Source organism: Lygodium microphyllum, chromosome 1 (genome assembly GCF_053477565.2).
Source record: "Lygodium microphyllum isolate KBCC chromosome 1, Lygodium_microphyllum_v1.1.10, whole genome shotgun sequence".
Classification (NCBI taxonomy): Eukaryota; Viridiplantae; Streptophyta; class Polypodiopsida; order Schizaeales; family Lygodiaceae; genus Lygodium; species Lygodium microphyllum.
In genome coordinates, this window is record NC_141135.1 from 164,418,442 (window position 1) to 164,437,387 (window position 18,946).

Below are 18,946 nucleotides of genomic sequence, written 5' to 3' on the forward strand. Positions count from 1 at the left end.
GATGTATGTGCCTCTTGGATACTCAATCATGTAGAGAGAGAAGGGAAGATCCCTGATCCATGCAGAGAGGGCAAGATTTTGATGGTAACCACGTCCAACATGATGAAGGGAATGAAATTCTTGTTTTTAGCATTTCTCTCTCCTCCCTCTCTCTCCTGCATAGAGACAATTCCCGTGCAAGAAATCAAGAAGAAGAGGGGCTAAAGAATGCTTGTCCGGCTGTGATCGGATTGCTTCAAGATGAAGAGGAGGCTGAGGAAAGAGGTTCAACACTGAAGAATGGTTGCTGGTTGGTTTGTGGGATGCCCAGAATAATCATTAAAAAACCCGCAACACGCAAAACACGCGGTATGCTCCAATTTTACAAAGAAATTTAATTATTTTTGTTGTTTCATGGTCCAAATGTTGTTCATATGCGATGAATTTTTGTTTGAACCTTGTATGCATCATGATTGAGGGCTATAACTATAGAAATATAGAATTGGTAATGATTTAGAGCATTTATTAATTCTTTAAAATCCACAAAATGGCATTTTTAATGGAAATTAGTGGTTTTTTTCGATTTTGAGTTGGAGAAAAGGGATGAAAATGGAATAAAATCAGAGAAAATATTAAGTTTCAGTCAAAATAATAAGCCAATACAAATAAATCAGAAAATACCTATTTTCCATGAATAATAAATTGGAAAAAATAGTGAAAAATAGAAAAAATGGGAGTTTTGTCCGCTAAAAAAAATGGAAAAATAAGATTTATGTGCGTGAATGTTTGGCGAGCTTAAGGCATGAGGTCAAGCCTCAGTTTGGCCTCATCCTTTGTGTTATAGTACGTGTTTATTGTTTTTTACATACAAAAATTATACAAAACAACCATTTACACCTATGCACTGCAGCAACACCTAAACGGTGAGGGGGGAGTGAAGTTTGTGCGATGATTTAATTTCTTAAAATTTACAAATTTTGATTTTCCTCTTTGTGCATAGCATTTAGGGATCGTGTTATAATTAAATAGAGGTGACTAGTAGCACGGAAGTTTCGGTGCTAGTCTCTAAAGTAGTGCAGCATGTAATGCTTCGTTAAAATTCATGAAAGGGCTATTTTCCGCACCTCACATGCTGGTTTTTTTAATCATAAAATGGTTGTGCACAATTGTCATACACCTTGCATCAAGTATGCCATGTGGTATCTCTTGGAATGTATTGCACTTGATTGATAAACTTTGACCAACGCTGAGAGGACAAGAAACCTGAGCTGTAGGTTAGATGGGTGCTTCCGTTGGGGAAAGTTTTGTGAGGTAAATCAAAATCTCCTAGAACGCTAAATTTTGATAGAGTGGAGTTTGTGCGAATGTTATATGTGTTAGCGACGCATCTTAGGGCCAATCCCCGAGTTGTAGGAGAGTCGCAGTGGAGCCGCGGCAATCAACCGCCGCGAGAGGTGCTTCCCTATGTGTGTATTACGAGGCATTATGCCTATATGTTATGGGATCTCCCTCTGAGGAGAAGGGAAGGTGAACGTTGGACTACATATTGGATACAAACGCAAAATCTTCATAAGCATTTAGTGTAAAGAGAGTTTTAGATGCTCCTGGCCCGCGAGGCCGTGTGGTGGGGTTGTTTGTCGTATGCATGAGGTCCGGCTAGTGCCATAGCCAGTACCGACCCATTTTAGGTCCCATCACATGCAAGCCACTGATTCAGATAATGATTACATAGTTGCAGCTTCTTCATGCAATGCCTTACAGGTTTCTAAGATACATTCTATGTATGCGCAGTGTTGACTCTTGGATTCAGATGTGTCCTTTCATGTGACACCCGGTCAAGATTGGCTTCATACCTATCGTACCATATTTGGTTCTATGCGTCTTGGTGATGACATGTCTCTTGATGTTGTGGGCATTGGAGATGTTAGACTGCAGTTTCCTTCTGGCAGTTCTTCTGTTTTGCATGATGTACGCCATGTACCTACGTTGACTCACAGCCTTATGTCAGTTAGACAGCTTGATGATGTAGGTTATTTTGTGTCTTTTGGAGACTCTACATGGAAGATTACTCGTGGCAGGCTTGTGCTTGCAAGAGGTGCCAAGTCTGGCAGCCTCTATCCCTTACTTGTATATGCAGCTACATTGGATCATGTTTTGTCTGTGGGTTCTATCCCTCATGTATCCCTTTGGCATGCTCGTTTGGGGCATATGTCTCTTAAAGGAATGAAAATGCTCCATTCTTTGTAGTATCTTCTGCCTTTTGACTCTTCGCATTTTGATTCTTGTGATCATTGCTTGTATGGCAGGCAGACTAGAAATATGCATAAAAAGTCTGGTAAGAAACGCATGGGTGAGCCCTTGGCTCTTGCGCACTTAGATGTATGTGGGCCCATGCCTTGTCAGTCACTCGGTGGGGCAAAGTACTTTGTTACTTTCATAGATAATTACTTACGTAAGGTTTGGGCTTATCCCATAAAGAGAAAATTTGATGTCTTAGACACATTTCAGCATTGGCTTGCATTGGCAGAGAACCAATCTGGGAAAAGGCTAAAATGCCTAAGGTCAGATAATGGGGGTGAGTATGTATCACGTGCTTTTGAGCAGTTTTGTGATGAGTGGGGTATTAAGCATTAGTTGACCGCCCCTTACACCCCTCCCTAGAATGGTATGGCTGAACACATGAATAAGAGCATTCAGGAAAGGGTCCATAGTATGCCTAGCTAGGCTGAATAAGAGTATTCAGGAAAGGGTCCGTAGCACGCTTAGCTAGGCTGGCTTACCACAACACTTTTGGGTTGAGGAAGTTACTATTGCAGTGCATCTCATTAACAGGTCGCCTAGTAGTGGCATTGACTTTCAAGTCGGTATGGGCAAGCAAGCCCCCCTCTTATGATCATTTGCATGTCTTTGGATGTGAGGCATTCTGCCATGTGCCCAAGGACAAAAGAAATAAACTAGATCCTAAAAGTATCAAATGCATTTTCATTGGCTATGGAGATGCAGGAGAGATGGGCTATCATCTATGGGATCCATAGGCGTGGAAAGTGATTCGTAGCCATGATGTCATCTTTCATGAGGACAAAATGCATATGCAGCCTGAGAAAGTGATTGAGGTACACAGAGTTAGCTTTCAGGAGAAGCCACCTGCTCCCGTTTAGCCCACTCCACGGCCAACTAGACGGTGTGCAACATCACCTGAAGCTCATGGCCCAGATGCTAGACATGTTGATGTTAAATAGGATGTCGGTCAAGCAACAGAGCCTAGGTTGAGGCGTTCTACTAGAAATAGACAACCTCCTGTCCGTTTTGCACCCTCTATGGATTATGTACTGGTTACAGATGTAGGAGAGTCTCTCATTTATGATGAGGCTATGCACAGGGGTGATTGTCACTCTTGGGAGAGGGCTATGTAGTCTGAACTTGACTCATTGCATAAGAATCAGACTTGGGATTTGGTTTCCTTGTCTCAAGGTAAGAAGGCTTTGCCATGCAAGTGGGTGTACAAGCTGAAAAGTACCCTTGGACACCCCAAGCCGGCATAAAGGCTCGATTGGTTGCTAAGGGTTTTAAGCAGGAGCATGGTGTTGAATTTAATGAAGTCTTTTCTCTTGTGGTCAAGATGACCACCCTACGCTTAATCTTGGCCTTGGTTGCACAGCTTGACCTGGACTTGTACTAGATGGATGTCAAGACCCCTTTTTTACATGGGGACTTGCATGATGAGATTTACATGGAGCAACCTAAGGGCTTTGTAGACCCTGGTAGGGAACACCTAGTGTGCAAGCTAAAGAAAAGTCTATATGGCTTGAAGCAGGCACCTAGGGAATGGTATCGTAAGTTTGATGCATTCATGTAGTCACAGGGTTATACCTGCAATGCTATGGATCCGTGCTTGTACACAAAGAAAGCCTGTGACGGTTCTTTACTGATTTTGGTACTCTATGTGGATGACATGATTTTAGCAGGAATAGCTCATGAGGAGCTAGATGCTCTAAAGGCTCAGCTCAAGAAGAGCTTTGAGATGAAAGATCTGGGACAGGCCTCTCATATACTTGGTATGCACACTACGTGCGATAGATCTCAGGGACTACTCTATATATCATAGAGGGAGTACATTCATAAAGTCCTTGAGCGCTTCCGTATGCAAGATGTTAAGCCTATTGGCTGTCCATTACCTTCTCATGTGAAGGTTTCACAGGCCGATTGTCCGCAGACAGATGAGCAGAGGGCCGAGATGGCCAAGATTCCCTATGCATTAGCCATGGACAGTCTCATATATTCCATGATAGCCACCCATCTAGATATTGCTTTTGCAGTTGGGATTGTGGCACGTTATATGGCTACATCTAGCAAGAAACATTGGGATGCCGTGAAGGGTCTCATGAGGTACTTGAAGGGGCAGGATGTTAAGCCTATTGGCTGTTCATTACCTTCTCATGTGAAGGTTTCATAGGCCGATTGTCCACAGACAGATGAGCAGAGGGTCGAGATGGCCAAGATTCCCTATGCATTAGCTATGGGCAGTCTTATGTATGCCATGATAGCCACCCGTCTAGATATTGCTTTTGCAGTTGGGATTGTGGCACGTTATATGGCTACACCTGGCAAGAAATATTGGGATACCGTGAAGGGTGTCATGAGGTACCTGAAGGGCACAACAAATATGTGTCTTTGTTATGTCAGCCAGGATACAGGAGTCATGCGGTACACTAACTCAGATTATGCAGGACATGCAGATAGTAGGAAGTCCACTTCTGGCTATGTGTTCACTTATGTTGGAGGGGCTATCTCTTGGATGTCCAGGACGCAGAAGTGTATGGCCCTTTCCACTATAGAGGCCGAATATATTGCAGTCACAGAGGCTTGCAAGGAGGCTATCTGGTTAGGCCGTTTGATTTTTGCAGACCTTGGTATGATAGATGATATGCCTACACTACATTTGGATTCTATGAGTGCCATTCAGTTAGCCAAGAATCTGGTCTTCCATTCTAAGATGAAACATATTGAGGTGAGGTATCACTTCATTCGTGAGGTCATTGAGGGTAGGTCTGTTGACCTTGTCAAGATTCCGACTGAGCAAAATCCTGCAAACTTGCTCATGAAGAGCCTCACTATAGAGCGCTTTGCCTTCCTCAGGAGATTGATGGGCATTGGATGAGATAATGTTTTTTTCCTCATCCTGTTGTACATGTGTACATGTATTGTCTTTTCTTTTTTCTCTCTCCTGGGGCCTATTCACCTTTAAGTGGGAGGTTGTTGGGGTTAAAGGCTCCTCCGCCTAGCCGCCCGTGTATTACTACACTGATAGTACCCGCCGTTGCACACTGCAGGTGGCGGGTGCTCGTCACAATTACTTATTATTTATTCTTTTAGTGATATTTTGAATAAAGGAAGGCCTGACCACACATTGTGGTTGTTGGAGTTCCCACTTTTGAGTCTCTCTATCTTGGCTCTTGCTTTCCATCCACCATAGCTCTCACCGCCAAGCTTCTTCCTCTTGGGTTCTACTTCCCTTTCACTAAGTTGCATACTACCTATTTACTAATAGCACAATCATAAGGAGGAACTAGTCAAGGGTTACGAACGGTATAGTTGCTAAAAGAACGACATTAGAAGATTGTGCATACAAGTGCTAGGTTAAAGCATAGTCAAGGGTTACAACTAGCATAATTGCCAAAAGAATATGACATTAAGAATCAGGAATAGAAAGTTCTAGTTTAAAGTTTGGATGCTTCAAAAGTACTTAGCGTAAGAGCCCAAATATTAAGAAAAACTAGATTCTAGCTCAATGCAAGGCTTGTTGAAGTCTAGCTACTTGAAATCTGAAGGGAGCTACAAGCTCAACCCTCGAGACCTATGGACTGCTTATTGGTCAAGCGTTTCAAGCCAAGTGGCCATGGCTACCTCTCACATAGCGGACGCGCCCTCTCTACCTATGGGATGTAGTGAGATTACCTTGATGCCCGATGGAGTATCCTCCTCTCCCGTGCACGCCGGTAGCTCCACAATCCTTGAGGCAAGCTCAAGCAACCTCAATCCCTCTCCAACAAGATCCATCCTCCATAGCCACGCTCCCTAGCCACGCGAGACAAGAAAAGAGTAGAGAAGAGAAGAAGATAAAGAGAGGAGATGGGGAGCTTCCTCTCCTTGGTCCCTCACTCTCACTCCCTCACTCCCTCACACTCACTCACTCCCTCTCATTAGCACAAGTAAGAAGGCAAGAAGAAGAGGAGAAGAAGAAGAAGAAGCTTTTTGCCACACACAAGAATGAGCTTCTCATTCACTTTTCAAGTTTATATACATGCCCTACTTCCCACGGGCGATCATCCTCAATTTTTACATGGTCGGCCATGGCCTAGGCCCTTTTTCTCCATTCTTTCACTTCCTAGCTAGTCCTACTGCCCTTCTAAGTTTACAATTTGCACAGGAGGGAGCCTAGCACTCTTTTACAAGGATTTGAGAGTGCCTTTGCATTTAAAGGTGCGCTTTCTTGCTTTTAACTCCTCCAGACTTCGACGATTGCGTCTTGGACTTTTGGCGGTTGTTCCCATGCTTTTGGATTTTTTTCGGACTTATTATTCTTCTAGGTGCCTTCTCCATGCCTGCCCTATGCCTTTTCTTGCTTCTTAAAATTTTCTATTTTTCTGTTTTTGTCATGTTGCTAGTGTTGCAGTAAACATTATCCACCTCCTAGCCGAGTGCCAGTCCCATGGCATTGATGGGTGGTAGCTTGGAAGGTGGTAGTATTGGTGGCCGGGTGGCCTTTTGAGTTTGTATACATGCCCTTGTCGAGGATGGTGTTGGAGGGATTCATCTTTGAAATTGAAAATGGTGTTGAATTGGGTCCCTCCGGAAAGGTGTCTTAACAAATATCTGCTTTGTCTTAACAAAGATCTGCCCTTGAAATTGAAAATGGTGTTGGGGCGGATCCATTGGTTGATGTGCTTTTTCCTTGATACGGCCCGATCGTAACCTGCAAGGCAAAGTTGTGCACTTCCTAAGGGGTGCGTGTGCCTCTCCGTGGTGCATGCAATACACATGGCGGTGGAATTGGGAGTTGGGTCAAAGCTTGGGCAAGCCGATGGTGTTGTCCCACACTTGAGGATCTAGTTCGTGCATCGGCATGGGTGCGGTGCAGAGCTTAGGGTGACAGGTCTGGTAGTCCTACCCTTAATGTGCCCTAAGTGCGAGGTTGGGAAGGGCCTAGGTGGAAACCCTAGGTGCAGTGAATGTGGCACTCAAGATGTTTCATGGGGAGCTCAAACCTTTGCTTTTCTCTTTCTTACATCTTTTTGTCCTCTAGTGCCCTCTTTCTTTTCATTCCTGGTACTAGCCTCTTTTCTTTTTCTTTTTTCTCTTTCTTTCTCTCTCTCTCTCTCTTTTGTTCTCTTTTTTTTTGGATGACTTATTGATCATGGCTGCGACTGGAATACAAAAAGAGTTATGTGTTATCCTATCATCCTCGGATGTCCACGAGGTGGCATCATGCACTTATTAAAAAATGCATGGCTTTGCAAATATTCTTTGATGCTAGCTCTTACCTTTAGAGGTGCTAATGACAAAAAGGGATGGTTACACCTCATGAAGTGGGTCTCACTCATGTCCTCTAGGATTTTTGTGCAGAAGGAGGGGAGTAAGGTCGCCCTCATCATGAGCCTAGCCATGGTGCGACTATCAATGCCTAAGTTGATATCAAAAAAGAGTGGGAGATGGTGGGCTTCCTCAGCTCTGCAGGCTTTCGCTTAAGCAAGAACTTAATGAGCCTAAGGTAATTACAAGTTACTATAAATGCCGGGTCTGGACATGAGGAGAAATCCTTGAGGAAGCGGTTGATGGATGGAAGGATATCCTCCAGTCTAAAAACCAAGCATCCCTTGGGAATCCATGCATTGACATTGTAGATTGTTGGAAAGTCAAGGGGTCCATGCAGGTTCCTATCATGGTCGACTCCATGTCTGCACGGGTAAGGCATGTAGATGAGGTCGTTCCGCTCTTCAGGCAATGAGCTGTAGAAAGCAGTCTAGGCATAAAAGTTGGTATCCCAAATCCTCCTCCTCCACTTTGGCTGCATCTCGTAGCCTTGGTCGGTCTTGGGAACCCGGTTCACCTTATCATGCCAATAATCTGCTTGTTCTTGCCTCCATCTGGTAACTACAATGTTTCTCTCCTCTATCCATCTGTTGGCAAGGTCATTATCCATTTTGTTGATTCTTGCCACCACCTCTAGGAGTAGAACACGATCCAAAGCTCATGGATAAGAAAAGAACAGCTCGAATGGTCGTGTCTAGAACTCTTGATGTCGCCATATAGTCAACTCCTGAGACTAGTTTGATGGGATGGGGATCCTCACGTATCGGCATGGGCTCTTCAGGGAGTTGTTGTGGCCGTACTTTCGCTCTCCTTTGGGCTTGCTCCACAAGCTCTTGCCTTCTTCTTTGGTCTGCTACCATGTGTTCAAGAATTTGTGCCTCTTTTGGCTCTTTCAATGGCAATTCAGGCAGGGGCGGACTAGGCTCTCTATGTTGTTCTTCCTTGAATTCTTGCTCAAAGTCCGACCCCTCTTCTGTGGCTTGCTCTACCGCCGGTTGGTCTTCGTGTGGTGGCTGTTGCACTTGTCCTTCAAACCCTAGTTCCCTGAGCTCATCAATGGAAAGGCCAACTTGCCGTAGGTAAATGTATTGTTGTGCCACAGTAATACCTGTGCCGGTTGGAAGGGTGTGTTCTTGAAGGCTGTATCTCAAGGCACAATATGTTAATTCTAACTTCCTCTTCATCCTTTCCATTGAGTCCTCGCCTTCAACTTGGGTGACATTTAGCACCGTGCTCAAGAAGGCTTGTCTCTGAGTGCTTGAGCACACTTTGGTAGCCTCTGCTCTTGATTCTGCGAACACTCTTTCGCATTCACTCGTCGCGAGGTGTTCTGTTAGTCCACGCACTCTTTCAAAGTTGTGCCGCTCCCATTGCCGTGCCTTCTCTTCCATCTTTTTCCTTCCCTCCTCCATTTCTCGAGACAGCATCACTACCACCTGTTGCTACTCATTCACTAAGTCTAGCATCTGCGTCTTTTCCTTATTGTGGCAATTCAGCTACTCTTCTGTTGTTTTCCTTCCTTGTTCCACAATGGTAAGCTGCAGTTGTGCCTCTGTGAATCTCTCTGACAATTCTTCTCGAATCTACTCACGGCTTTCTAACTCTCCAAAATGCAGTCTTCTTTCTATTATTGCCATAGCCATGAGAGCTTCCACATCTCTTTTTGTGTTTTCCAAGTCATCTTTCAGCTCATGTGTGCTTCTTCTTGTGGCATCCTGCCTTTCTTGCTCTAGGACTTGAATCTATCTTTCTAGTCTTCTTTGCTCCTGTATTTCATACCACGGCCGGAACGCCATGGTGTCCTCTTGCTCTTGACGTTTCTCTTCCGACTCCTAGATTTCTTCCTGTCGGTGCTTGCAAGCGGTCCTTTCCATTAGCTCATCATACTGTTGAATTAACATTTTTTGACTCTTTAGATGAGCTAGTACATCCTGTTCTTCCTCCTCTAATCTTTGCCTCAAATGATCCTCATTCTCTTGAGCTTCCTTGGTCTTGGCATCCAACTGCTCTTTTAGGGCCTTAAGCTCTTTTTGATGATCTGCGGCTTGCTTGGACATGTTGAGCCTCAAAGCTTCCGAGGTTTCCTTTTCAATGTCTAGCTCTACCAAGGCCGCTTTCTTTTCCTCTCTAGCCTTGCTCAACTGAGTGAGGAGTTTAGCCACATATGCGTCGTTGTCTGCTATTTGGTGACACTGTGAGAGGGGCCGTAGTGGTTGATGCTTCCAACTTCTTCCACTTAAGGTCTTGCCGTGATTTTGCATCTCCTGCAGCTAGCCTCTTTGTTCTTGCTTCGGGGCAATCTCCACCACTTTGTTAGCCAAGAGCTGTATCATTGCCATTAATTGAGTTGTGTCCATAGCTGGCACCGACTCCTGTGTCATGGTGGGTGTGGTTTCAGTTGAGAGTGGCACAAGGGAAGAGGGGAGAGGGTGCAATGGGGCCTTGCCCTTTCCTGCAACCACTGGGGCTATTTCTACACTGCCACCAGCTCTAGCCTCATGATGCGGGCTCAATGGGCTCATCTCTCCCCCTCCATGGGTCTCTTCCACGGACTTGTGAGTTGCCTCTACCAAATCCACAGCTTCCTTCCTCCTCATTTCTTCACCTTCATCTTTAGCTCTTCTCTTCCTCTCCTCCTCAGCTCTTCTCAACTCTTCTCTGATCCTTTCAAATTCTTCCTCTTCTTTTCTCCTTCGTTTCTCCTTCATTCTCTTGGACTCTTCTTGTGCTATTTTCAACTCAGCTTTCTCTTCCTTGCTTAACTTTTCCTTCTTTTATTTTTGGATCTTGGAAATCTTCACCTTTCCTTGTGCCCTAGCTTCGGCTTGAGTGGATGGTGCTTCAGGCTCTTCTCTGTCACTAATGGTGCATTCACTGGATCTGTCTTCCTCACGGTGCTATGGTTGGATGGGTGCTACTATCTCTTCAATTCCCCCCACTTCCTGGTGGCCTTGTGAATAATGGCCATCACTACACCATCGTATCTGATGGTAGAAGCCTTGGTAGAGGACTTCTTGCAGGTTAATCTCACTGTAGAGGCTTGGGACTCTCCTGCAGCTGCTGCTGCACCCATAGCAAGGGCCTTTGCTACTATCTCGATGGTCTTTATGATGAACTTGTTCCAATCTACTTCCTCAGGGGACTCTGCCGCTATGCTTTCCAACACCAGGACACTAATCCTGTTCATCAAAGCATTGTATCTCTGTCCTGAGAAGAGGGTGTGGACCATCTTTGCTTGCATCTTTACTTTCAGGTTTGGGATGTTTGCCAAACTTACTCCATCCACTGTGTGCACCTCACTCATGTTCATCCCCAGCATGGCATATACCTCTCTTCTATGATGCTTCACAGTCTTGGGGTCCAAGCCAAGGGCCTTCTCCACCACTTCAGTGCTAAGCGATACCTCCACCTAGTGGGCAACATCCCCTCTTCTTACTGTCACTGTGCTACAGTTCCTAAAAGCATCAAAACTCCTCAGGAACTCTGTGCAACTGTAATCCACCACTTGTCCCACTTTCTCCACATACTTTCGGAGAGTACACTTGTCCACTAGCTGCTTTACTGCTGGCTCCTCTAGGATGGCTTCGTCCAAGTTTAGAGTGTGCTTGAAGGTGAACTAATTAAATCCTTGTGTCTCCACATCTATCCCGTACTTGGCTTGTTCTTCTTCTGTGAACGGAAGCTTACTGCCATTTTCCTGTCCTGCCATTGTGGGTACCTACCATGCAACAATACACATAATTAGTATTGATGGGGTAGGCAAGACTGAATTATGGCATTATGAAAGAGTTGAACAATTAGAAAAGCTGCACGAAAACGTGAAATTTGAGAAATGACAAACTGAAAGAAAAGACACGAATTTTCCAAGTGCGCTTTGCTCTTAAGTTTTTATGCGTAGTTCAACTCTTCATTATGTTTTTCCTTTATGTTATGTTTTCTTGATCACCTTACCTCCTCCCCCTCATGGAAAGATGAAAATCCTTCCTAGGATTGAATACGACGAGGCAAGGGCATTAAAGCACAACGTGGTGTGTTTAATTTGACAATAGCCACCCACTGGTAGAAATTTGGGTTGTACTCCAATCGGGCATGACGATCAAGTTCATGTGGTCTAATGGATGCTTGTGTGATATATGTTAGGACATCGTGTAACACATCACCAGATTTGAGGCGACTAGCAACGTGTAGCTCTTCTTCTGTAAGGACTTGGTCGATGTAAGGATGGGCCAATAAATGGTCGTCAAGTAGTTTGTTGCGCAAGATGGCCATAACCCTAAAAGAAGTAGGAGCTACGTACGTGGGGTCATATTCCGCAGCCTTGATTGCGCATCTCTGCTCGGCATTCATCATAATTTGGCAACCTTTTCGCTCCCATTGGAGGCGTAAGGCATACAATTGCTGTAAGAATGAAGAGGTAGAGTTTGCAAGACTCACGAGCTCTTCAAGCTCTTGGATTGGTGCAGAGCTGGCAGGCTCTCGGTATGAGATCAGCATCCTACCGATGATTGCTTGCTCCTTTGAGACTCCACCGCTAGAGCAATAAGATCAGTTGCAACCTTGAGGAATTTGATGGTCACAAGCTTGTATTCTTCCCAGGTGAATGGTAAAGCACAGACTTCAGAAGCAAGTGGCTCATCAAGAAGGCCAAGGTCTAGCCGCTCATAACTTCGGGTGAAGGTTGTGAATGTGCTATCCAGCATTTTAATGCAAGTAACCAAGTCATCACCTGAATTGGTAGCAAGGTCCTTGGCCATAGCAAAAAATGAGTGTCGCTCATATGAAGGCCTAAGACTTGCTAGTGGCTGCGGTGGAACAGAACTAGATGGATGCATTAGCGATGATGTTCCGCTAGATTGCTCCTTGGGATGAGCATCCGCTTGGAAGGTTAGTTGTGTGTCCTGCAGCTTGGAAGACATGCAACCTTCCTCGTGAGCTGCTTTGAGCATGCAAGAGTTGGTCGCATTAGATGACTGTGGGACATCTAGCTGCTGTGTAAGTTGATGGGTTTGTGAGATCTCAAGAGACATATTGGGTTCAGGAGCTGCACGGGATTGATTGGTCGAGTCTCTAGAGACTTTGCTCTGGCATTAGTAGTGGCTGGTTTAGAGCCAATGGGTTGCAACTTTGGCCGATAGATGGGCTTAGATTTTGGGGCTTTGGCCTTTGTGGTTGTCATAGATTTGACAGCTTGGGTCTTAGGTATGGCTGGTTGCTTAGTGAACACGATGCTTGAAGAAGGTGTGGCCGCAAGTTGTGTAAGGGGTTTGTTCTTAAGGACTGATGTCTTGGACACCCAGATCCAGATGTTGCCCTCATAGTGTCCTTAAGCACGTAATAGGGTTATGGGGACCCATCACGGCTTAAGGGTACATTTATGGCTTTGGCGTCTAGGCTGCTTTCTAGGCTTTGCATGAGAGTTCCTAGGTCTGCAGGGTCGCATTTGCTTATTGTGGGAAGGCTTGCCTTGATGTTTAGGTACCCATTGAAATGTAGGTTGCTTAACCTTAGGAGTGGGTTTGGTAGGGTGGTGTTTTGTGGGTTGAGTGGGGTGTGACACATCACGACCCCCCTCCTAGCCTTAGGCATGGTCTTCTCTATTGGTGGAGTGGCGGTCTTGGAGGGACCCGCACTACCCTTGTTGAAAGTTGTCACGACACGCACATTTCCTATGGCAAGGTGGATACATTGCAGGTCGTAATCGATGTAACAATGGGTTGGTTTTTTGAAAGTGCACCCTAGCAGCAATGCCTTGCCTGCCTCCTTTGTGGTTGAGCAACACATAGAAGGTGATTGGCAAACTTTTAGTCTCAATAGAGACAATGACTTTGCACTTCCCAAGGAGTGCATAGGATTCACTCCCAAATGGGCTAAGTTTAGAGTTAGTTGGCTGCAATTGGGATTGACCAATGAGGGTCCAATGATCATGGGTTAGGATATTGAAGTTAGCTCCCTCATTGATCAAAGCATCAAAAGAACGTGCCTTTTGGACTGTGGCCGTGATTCGTAAATAAGCTGGAGCAACAGCTTCCTCATCATCCTCTATCTCAATGATGGTTGCGACACAGACATTGACAGGGGTCTCTATCATAAGGGGCTCATGTAAAGGATGTGTGGGAGGGTAGTACTCCTTCATGTGACTGCCATTGAAAAAGCCTATGCCCTCACCTTCCAGTGTTTCAAGTTTGACATTGCCCGTCCTACTGATGGCATGCACTCTAAAAGGTCCTAACCCTCGAAACTTCATTTTTTGCTTATGGCCCTTCACAGAGTACAATAACACAAGGTCGCCCTGGTCAAAATCATGTTGTTTAACATGCTTGTCAAACCACATCTTTCTTCTCGCCTTTTCACAAATTAGAGCGTGGGTGGTGATGAGTCTAGTTTCAGTGAGGTGTTCCAACTCGATAAGACGATTAGTCCAAGCCTCTTTCCCTTCCCAATGCTCCTGCATCGCTATCCTCAAGCTAGGGATAAAAAATTCTAAAGGCAGGATAGCCTCAGTTCCGTATGTCAGCCTGAAGGGCGTTTGTCCCAGAATCGTTTTATAGGCTATTTGATAGGCCAATAAAGCTGCCATGAGCTTGTTATCCGAGTCGCTCCGAGAAGTGGAAACCACCTTTGTGAGCATGTTGACCAGGATCTTATTCGTTGATTCTGCCTGGCCATTGGCTTGGGGATGTTGAGATATCGAGCTCCACTTGTGATATGCCAGGGTGACCGTTGTGCATTGATGTCATCGACTTGTCAGTTGTAGATGCGGTTGGTACACCGCCCATGAATAATAGCTACATGATAGCTATCCTTATCTACTCTAGTTCATGGCTCAGTTAGTATGCCACCTTAGTTAGTTGAGTTTGGTTTGAGACCCATATATAGGGTTCTTCTATTTCTTTGTATGAGAGTTCTTTTTGGCTTACACAACTAAGAAGAGGAAAACTGTTTTCAGCCTCCACCTATGTGTGTATTCCCCCATTGTGCAAGCAAGAAAGCTACAAGTGAGACTCCTTTCTTCTCTCCCACAATCTTGACATGGTATTAGAGCCTTGTTCGTGGTAAGGAGCTTAAGAAAGAAAGCCAAGCTCGCGGTGTTCTGGTAAGAGGAGCAGTGTTGCTTTCATTTTCTGTTTTGGGAGCAGATCTCTGCAGGTAGCACAGCCGGAAATTGCAGGAGTGCATTGTCTCAGGTTGAGACACCCTTCGCGGTAAAGCAATGTCAAGAATCGCGTGGTGGAGGGGGTTGCTCAAGATGCTGCGCCAAACACACACAGAATGCACAAGGAGAAGCTCACTCAAGAGACAAGAAGAGAGATGCATGCCAAAACGTTTTTTTTGCTAGTTTCTTCTTCTTCTTCCACACACTTTACAATGTACACAAAGTATAGATAAGATACAACATAAAAGGAAAGTGGCCTACTAAGTCAAACAATGTATAACCGACCACACTAGTCGACTGGCGCTATAACTATGCCAGCTGTAAATAGGTGTAACAACCTGAATATAATAAGTAATGAGTCAGTGGCTATGTGAGAGTCATAATGACCACTGACGTGCTAAGTGTAGATGTGTGGACCCATCTAACCAGACGGTCCATCATCCATGTCCACATGTGTTGAGCTTGCCATCTCAACACTCCCCCTCAAGCTCAACTGCATCTCTGCAACTCCAAGTAAGCTTCGAAACTTTTGAAGCTTCTCTGTACCCACTGCCTTTGTGAAGATATCAGCTATCTGATCCTGTGTGCTGACATACACCAAGTCAATCTCACCTGCTAGTACCTTCTCTCTCACAAAGTGGTAGTGTACCTCAATATGTTTCGTCCTGGCATGGAACACAGGGTTCCTAGCCAACTGTATACTGCTCATGTTGTCACAATAAGTGACAACTGGACCTTCCACCTGCACATCCAAATCAGCCAGTAACTTTTGCAGCCATACTACCTCACATGCTGCAACAACAGCACCTCTATACTCAGCCTCTGTACTCGACAAAGCAACTGTAGATTGCTTTTTGCTGCTCCAAGCAACTGGTGCACTACCAAGAGAGAACATGTATCCGCTGGTAGATCGTCTGTCAGACATACTACCAGCCCAATCTGCATCTGTGTATCCAAACACCTGTACGTCTGTACCTGCCTCATAGAAAAGCCCATAATGTAATGTGGACTTCACATATCTCAATATGCATCTGACTGCATCCAAATGTGGCTTTCTAGGTACTTGCATAAACTGACTCACAAGACCAACATCGTAGCTCAAGTCTGGCCTTGTAATGGTCATGTAGATCAAACTCCCCACTATCCTCCTGAACATAGTAGGGTCTTCTATCTCATCCCCAACATCAGCACTCAGCTTTACATTCTGCTCCAATGGGACTGAAAGTGGTTTGCATGGAGTCATACCATACTTGGATAACATATCCAAGCCATACTGTCTTTGGGACAGCCATATACCATCATCACATCTGATCACCTCAATGCCAAGGAAGTACCTTAGTTCACCTAAATCCTTCATCTCAAACTTCATCTTTAAACAACCCTTGACTTCAGCAATCCCACTATCACTATCACCTGTAATAATCAAGTCATCCACATAGATGACTATGATGACCAAACCTGCATCTTCCTTTCTCACATAAAGTGAGTGATCAGCATCAGAAACATAAAAGCCAATATTAACAAGATACTCTCTGATATTGTCAGACCATGCTCTAGGTGCTTGCTTGAGCCCATAGAGTGCCTTCTTCAACCTGCACACATACGTGGGATGCTCTAAATCTTCATAACCTGCTGGCTGATCCATATACACTTCTTCCTGCAAATCACCATGCAAGAAGGCATTCTTTACATCCATTTGCTGCAACCTCCAACCTTTGGCTGCTGCCAAAGCAATCACACATCTGACAGTTGTCATCCTAGCAACTGGACTGAAGGTTTCATCATAATCTATGCCATATGTCTGAGCATAGCCTTTTGCAACCAGCCTAGCTTTGTACCTGCTAATAGAACCATCTGCATTGTGCTTAATCTTATAAACCCACTTACATCCAATAGCTTTCTTTCCCTTCGGCAATGATACTAGATCCCAAGTCTTATTGGCCTCTAATGCAGCCATCTCCTCATCCATTGTTGCATCCCAATGAGCATGACCAACAGCCTCCTCAAAACATGTGGGCTCAACATCCTCAACTAGTTTCACCATATAAGCATAATGGTGAGCTGCATAACCTTCAAAACCAAATCTTTTAATAGGGTATCTCACCCTGCTAGACCTGCGTACCACTGGATCACTCAATGGAGTCTTTGCATTAACGCGTGTTCTCTGCACACCTGGAGTCCTCACTGAAGGAATGCCAAGCTCATCATCCAAGCTCTCTGAGCCACTGGAGTCTCCATCAAGAACTGCATCAATGCCTTCTGACACTTTATTCTTTCCTTTGTCTTTACCTGTAGTGCTACTAGATGCACCCGAAGATGTAGAGATACTCCTTAGTCTCCCAGACCAAGGACTACCAGATGATGTCTCTGGTCCACTAAGAGTTCGTGATTCTTGCTTTTCAGCTTGCACATGAGTGTCATGATCATCATCATCATCCAATGCATCACCACTAGATGCATACCAACTGCTCATTTCATCAAAGATGACATCCCTGCTCACTCTGAACTTGCATGTGACAGGGTTGTAACAACGATACCCTTTCTGCTCTAAAGAGTATCCAATAAAGACACACTTTTCAGCCTTTGGATCCAGTTTCTTCCGCAACTCATCTGGCACATGAACATACGCAATGCAGCCAAATACTTTCAAGTGTGAAACATCAGGCTTCTTACCTATAAAACATTCTTCGGGGGTCATACCATGAACTGCAGCTGTGGGAGTTCTGTTCATAATATAAACAACAGTATAAACAGCCTCAGACCAAAAATGCTTAGGCATATTCTTTTCAGCCATCAAGGCTCGTGCAACTTCTGCAATATGCCTATTTTTCCTTTCTGCAACCCCATTTTGCTGTGGGGTATACCTGCATGTGAACTGTCTCTTTATCCCATGAGACCTCAGAAAATCACTGAACTCATTGGAGAGGTACTCTCCCCCTCCATCTGACCTCAAGCACTTTACTTTCAAGCCTGTTTCTCTTTCAACTGCAGCCTTGAAAGTTCTAAAGTGCTCAAGAGCTTCACTCTTTTCCTTCATAAAATATACCCACAGCTTTCTAGAACAATCATCAATGAATGTGACGAAGTATGAACTACCTCCAAGAGATACATTTTGTGTAGGCCCCCAAATGTCTGTATGCACAACATCAAGGACATTTCTGCTTACATCTCTGTCATGTGAAAAGGGTTGTCTTGCCTGCTTACCAAACTGACATGCTTCACATACCTTCTGAAATTCTGTAACTTTAAATGTAGGCAAACCTGTAACCAACCCTTTGGACTGCATTAATTTCAACCTTTGTACATTTGCATGTCCAATGCGTTTGTGCCAAATTTCAATGTCTGCAACAACACCTTTTCCTTTGGCATACATAGCAGCATTCATAGTAGGAATTCTAGCATCTAGAGTGAACATACGTTCAACTCTACTTTCCTTTGCTACCAATCTGCACTTGTCATTGAAGTCTTCTACAAAGCAGCCCTTTGCATTAAATCTGACTTGCAGCCCTTGCTCTACCATTTGACTGACTGACACCAAGTTCTTTGTAATAGATGGCACATGTAATACATCTGAAAGACTCTTTGTCTTACCATCATGCAAGGACAAGGGAACTTTTCCAATGTGTGAAATTGGGTGGCATGAGTCATTACCCGTCTGCACATAACCTGCATTCTGCAAATCCTGCATCTCTCCAAACCATTCTGCATTGCTGGTCATATGATTGGATGCACCTGAATCAACATACCAAACATCTTCATGTGTTCCCTTTCCTGTAACAGCATTCAACATATGCTGCATAACGAACAAATGTTCATTTTTGTCTTCATTCTGTCGTGAAGACGATGCATAGTTTCCTTGCTGCAACTTACACTGCGGATATCATCTCTCTTAGCATAACATTGGGCTGCAATATGACCTGTTTTGCCACAGTGGTGGCACACAATACCAGAGTTGTTAGAACCTCTGTTCTGCCATCCACCTCTTCCTCTAAAGCTCCCCCTGCCTCTAAAGTTACCACGACCTTCTGAAACCTGCATATCGCCAAATTGCTGATTCAATCTGTTTTGCTGGTTGTCACTACCACGGCCTGTACCACGGCCTCTTGAAGAGAACCTGCCACGTCCCCTTCCAGAACTGGAGTAGAAAGCCTGGACCTGTTCACCGCTTCTTTCAGATGTCTCACTCTGCATGTTGATTTCTTCAGTGATCATTAGAGAGACCAA